This window comes from Arachis ipaensis, chromosome B6 (assembly GCF_059453495.1).
Source record: "Arachis ipaensis isolate K30076 ecotype BB chromosome B6, ASM5945349v1, whole genome shotgun sequence".
Classification (NCBI taxonomy): domain Eukaryota; kingdom Viridiplantae; phylum Streptophyta; class Magnoliopsida; order Fabales; family Fabaceae; genus Arachis; species Arachis ipaensis.
In genome coordinates, this window is record NC_142441.1 from 89,582,990 (window position 1) to 89,588,989 (window position 6,000).

Consider the following 6,000-nt stretch of genomic DNA (forward strand, 5'->3'; position numbering starts at 1 on the left):
AATGTCTTTTGGGTTGACGAATGCTCCTACAGTATTTATGGATTACATGAATAGAGTGTTCCATCCATTTCTGGATAAATTCGTTGTTGTCTTCATTGACGACATACTAATTTACTCCAAGACTGAAGAGGAGCATGCGGAACACTTACGGACCGTGTTTGGAATTTTAAGGGGGAAGAAACTCTATGCGAAACTGTCTAAGTGTGAGTTCTGGAAGAGTGAGGTGAAGTTTTTGGGTCACGTGGTGAGTAAGAAAGAAATAGCCGTAGATCCAACTAAGGTGGAAGTTGTGAAGGATTGGAGGTAACCTACCACAATAACGGAGATAAGAAGTTTTCTGGGTTTAGCTGGCTATTACCGAAGGTTCATCAAAGGCTTTTCGCAATTAGCTTTGCCGTTGACAAAGTTAACCCGCAAAGACACTCTGTTTGTTTGGACTTCTGATTGCGAGGAGAGCTTTCAAACATTGAAGAAAAAGTTGACCACTGCACCTGTGTTAGTGTTACCTGAGCCGAACGAGCCTTTTGAGGTGTACTATGATGCCTCGTTAAAGGGTCTAGGATGCGTGCTGATGCAGCATCATAATGTGGTGGCGTATGCCTCACGACAATTGAGACCTCACGAAGTTAGTTACCCTACGCACGATTTGGAACTCGCTGCGGTTGTGTTTGCCTTAAAGGTGTGGAGGCATTATCTCTATGGGGTTAAGTTCCAAGTCTTCTCTGATCACAAGAGCTTGAAATATCTCTTTGATCAGAAAGAGCTTAATATGAGGCAGAAAAGGTGGATGGAATTATTGAAGGACTACGAATTTGAGTTGAATTACCATCCGGGAAAGGCAAATGTAGTGGCGGATACATTAAGTCAGAAGTCGTTATATGCGGCTTGGATGATGCTTCAAGAGGAGAAGTTGCTCAAGGGATTCGAGAGTCAAAAAATTGGTGCTCGAGAAGTATCTGGAACCTTGTGTTTGAGCCGATTAGAAATCTCGAGTGACTTTAAGTCTGAACTCCTAAAGGCTCATGAAAATGATGAAGCGTTATGGAAGGTGTTACCGGCCATCGAGCAAGGAAAACTGTGGAGAGTGTCGGAAGAAAAAAATGGGTTATGGAGATTCAAGGGTAGGATCATTGTGCCGGATGTTGACACTTTGAGGCAAGATATCTTAAAGGAGGCACACAAAAGCGGATTCTCCATTCACCCGGAAAGTACTAAGATGTACCATGATTTAAAGGCGATGTTTTGGTGGCCAGGTATGAAGAATGATGTGGCGGAATATGTTTCAAAGTGCTTAACTTTCCAAAAGGTAAAGATTGAACATCAAAGACCTTCCGGGATGTTGCAACCCTTAGAGGTTCCCCAATGGAAATGGAAAAGTATTGCAATGGACTTTGTGTCGGGATTGCCAAGGACTAGGACTGGTTTTGATGCTACCTGGGTGATTGTGGACCGACTAACGAAGTCAGCTCACTTTTTGCCCATTCGGATGACTTACACCCTTGAGGATCTAGCACAGTTATACATAAAGGAGATTGTGAGGCTCCATGGTGTACCTGCTACTATAATCTCTGATAGAGATCCTCGTTTCACTTCGAGGTTCTGGGGTGCATTTCAGAAAGCTTTTGGAACCCGATTAAGCTTGAGTACAGCGTACCATCCTCAAACAGATGGTCAATCCGAGAGGACGATCCAAACACTAGAGGATATGTTGAGAGCTTGTGTTTTGGACCAACTGGTGAGTTGGGATCGGTATATGCCGTTAGTGGAGTTTTCATACAATAATAGTTACCACGCGAGTATCGGAATAGCTCCGTATGAGGCCTTGTATCGTAGGAAATGTCAATCTCCGCTATGTTGGTATGAAGCTGGGGAGAAGGGCTTGTTGGGGCCGGAGATGATAGCTGAGACCACTGAACAAGTCAAGAAAATCCGAGATAGGATGCTTATGGCGCAGAGTCGCCAGAAGAGTTACGCCGATCAGAGGCGGAAGCCCTTGGATATTGAAGGAGTAGATCATGTTTTCCTGAAGGTTACTCCAACCACAGGAGTAGGTAGGGCGATTAAAGCGAAGAAGTTGAATCCTCGATACATTGGTCCATTTCAGATCCTGGAGAGGATTGGACTGGTAGCGTATCGGATGGCTCTACCACCGCATCTTTCGAACCTGCACGACGTGTTTCACGTGTCACAGCTTCGGAAGTACACTCCTAATGCTAGCCATGTGTTACAACCTGAATCGGTTCAGATAAGGGAAGATTTAACGCTTCCAGTGGCTCCAGTTAGAATTGACGATACTAGTATCAAACGGTTGCGTGGAAAAGAGGTTTCATTAGTCAAAGTGGCTTGGAGTCGAGGCGGTGTTGAGGAACACACTTGGGAACTTGAGTCGGAGATGCGAACGAATTATCCGCACTTATTCTCAGGTAATTGAATTCGAATTTTGTGGGCAAAATTCCCAATTAGGTGGGTAGGATGTAAGACCCGGTTAATTAACGGCTAATTAACCCATAAATGAAAATTTATTCTAGAAAGCCAAAAATGTTATTCTTATAGCTAAATGTGATAGAGGAGTTTGAGACGAGAATTTTGGTACCAATTTTATAGAAAATGGACCAAGATTAGACCGAATGGGCCAAACCGGGCCAACCGGACCCAAAGTGGGCCCTTGGCCCAACTAAACTAAACCAAAACCCTAGTTTTCAGCACTCTCTCTCCTCACAACACTCTAATTCACGCTGAAATTGATATGGAGGGGGGGGGGGAAGAACACTCTCTCAAGTTCTCTCCCTTGGTTGATCTTCAAACCACCATAACTTTTGATCTAGAGCTCCGATCGCCGCACCGTTTGTGGCCACACATTCACCACGGAGAGCTCTATAAAACCCATACAATCAATCTTGAGTTAAGCTACGTTTTGCTCTTCAAATTTCCAGCCTTGTTTTCGAGTTTCATGGTTGAAATATTGAGATTTTGGGCTCTTTGATGTCATAGGACCCAACTTTCTTGAAGGAGAAGGTTAATCTTGTCTCCTTGGACCTTGGGTGTGGTAAAATTCTTAACCCTAGTGTAATTTGTTGTTCTATGATGTCGAGTATTGAGATGTTGTGTATGGGTATGATGATTGTGGCTTAGGTTGTGTATATGTGAATAATGGAGCTTGATTGGTGATTTTGGAAAGCTTGGGAGAGGGTTTTGTGTGATAAAATCTATTCTTGGAGGTGTTGAGACCTTGAGAGCTTGTGAACAAGTGGTTTGGAAGTGCTCCGGTTGAGCTTGGGAAATCGGCTAAGGTATGGTTTCGGTTTCTCGTATCTAATATGTAATGTGGTAGGAAACACTTAGGCTAGAGGCCCTAAGATAGGCATTGAATTGATGATGTGGTTGATTGGTTGAGATATATGTTGTGACCATATATGTGATTATGGATATTGATGCCTTGGTTGTGTGATGTATGAGAAAATGCATGTTGTGATATATGCTTGATGAATGATTAAGGTTAAATTGGTGGGTGGTACCATATTGATGGTGAGTATGATGATGATTATGTATAATGATGGTTGATTGGAAATGGTATTATTGGAAATTGGGATGAGGAAGGATGTATGATATGATATTGTGTTTGTCCTTTAGCCATTTGATTGAGAAGTGTTAAAATGGTTGGATGTGGTTTTGGGAATTTTGCTAAAGTGTCAATGTGTGAGTTGAGGATGGCTTGATGTTTATTTTGGTAAATTTTTATTGATTTCAAAGAAAAGGGATGAAATTGGCATGTTTTGATTGATTTTGAAAAGAGTTGAAAGTGGCTTGTTTTGAAAATGGTACTTTGTGGTTTTGTATGAAAATATGGTTTTTGGGCATACTTTGACGGGACATAACTTGGACTACAGATCTCTGTTTTATGCCAAATTTGTTTAAAAATGAAATTGGATCCGGGATGTCCATGCCGTTCGAAGAACGGGTGAAAAACGATTTAAAATGAGAAAATTATGTCCGTCGGAAGATTGGGGGTTGAATTTGTAAATTCTGCAGCTTTTAACATAGAAAATTTTTAGCAGAAGAACCCTCTGTGCGTAGGCGCACTTGGCGCGTACGCGCCGTTCTTCAAGAAAGCACTATCCACGCGTGCGCGTGGTGTGCGCGGGCGCGTCGATGCGCTGTACCAAATGCCCAGCTATTTTCCCGAGAGTTGTGCCAGAGTTGTGCCAGTTTTTTGCCTGGGGCGCAAGAGCACCCACGCGTACGCGTGGGTGACGCTCGCGCGTCGTTTGGCTATTTTTCAACCCGCACGTTCGTGCGTATGACGCTTGCGCGTCGTTGAGTTTTGTGGCCATCCACGCGTGCGCGTGGAGTGCACGTACGCGTGGCCCTGTTTTCATCCCAAAGTTGATTTTTGAGTTTTAAAAGCCAAATTTCATACTTCTTAGCCTCCGATCTCACCACTTATGTCTTAAATCATTATGATATGCCTAGCAATGAGAGAAGGGGCTAGTGAATGTGGTAACTTGCGAGTAAAAAAAGGGAAAATGGATGATCATTGAGGATCAAAGATGATTATGTGAGATGCGGAGAATGGCGGTGGAAGTGCTTGTTATGCCATGGGCCGAAGTGCCGTAATTGTTAATGAATTGGCTGGTTATGGATTTAACTGTGAGCCGGATGGCTGGATTATTGCCGTGTTACGGCGGAGCCGTGATTATGGCTAAGTGTAAATGCATATATGCTGTTGAATGAATTGTGAATGTTTGCACTTCCACCATCGGAGATGAGGGTTTCCCTGGGAGGAAGCAGTGGCTAGCCACCACGTGCTCCAGGTTGAGACTCCAAGCTCTTTCGACCCTATGTCGTAAGTGTGGCCGGGCACTGTGAAAGCCCGGATGAGCTCGCCCCCGTAAATATTCACCAGTGAGGGTGATGGATATGGATCATGATTATGATCAAGTTTATGATCAGTATAACTCGAGTTGGGGATGCGCGACAGAGGGACAGTCCAAGGTTAGCTACCAGGACTTGTCGGATTGGCTCTATAACCGACAGATGATATCATCAGCCACTAGGGACAGGCATTCATCATATGCATACTACATGAATTTTTTGAGATTTCCTATTTGACTGCATATTACTTGCTAATTTCCTAAATGCCTTATCTGTTCCTAATTGTAAATCTCTTGTCTAATATAACTGTGTTTGCTATACTATACTACTACTGGTGGTTGGGAGGTCTGAAGGAATTGGAAAGGGAAGTATTAGTTAGACTGAAGGATCTTTAGTCAGTTGCCACTTACGGTTTAGCTTGTTTATAAGCTTTGATATTATCTGGAGGAAGTTCTAGGATTGTTGATGAGCGGATAATTTATACGCTTTTTGGCATTGTTTTTAGTATGTTTTTGGTATAATCTAGTTACTTTTAGGGATGTTTTCATTAGTTTTTATGTTAAATTCACATTTCTAGACTTTACTATGAGTTTGTGTGTTTTTCTGTGATTTCAGGTATTTTCTGGCTGAAATTGAGGGACTTGAGCAAAAATCAGATTCAGAGGTTGAAGAACGACCGCTGATGCTGTTGGATTCTGACATCCCTGCACTCAAAATAGATTTTCTGGAGCTACAGAACTCAAAATGGCGCGCTTCCAATTGCGTTGGAATGTATACATCCAGGGCTTTCCAGCAATATATAATAGTCCATACTTTGCCCAAGTTTAGATGACGCAAACTGGCGTTCAACGCCAGCTCTATGCCCAATTCTGGCGTCCAGCGCCAAAAACAAGTTGCAAAGTGGAGTTCAACACCCAAAATGGCACAAAAGCTGGCGTTCAACTCCAAGAATGACCTTTCCATGTGTATACTTCAAGCTCAGCCCAAGCACACACCAAGTGGGCCCCGAAAGTGGATTTATGCATCATTTACTTACTTCTGTAAACCCTAGTAGCTAGTTTATTATAAATAGGACTTTTTACTATTGTATTAGGGATCTTTTGAAATCCGGGATTGTATTATTGATCC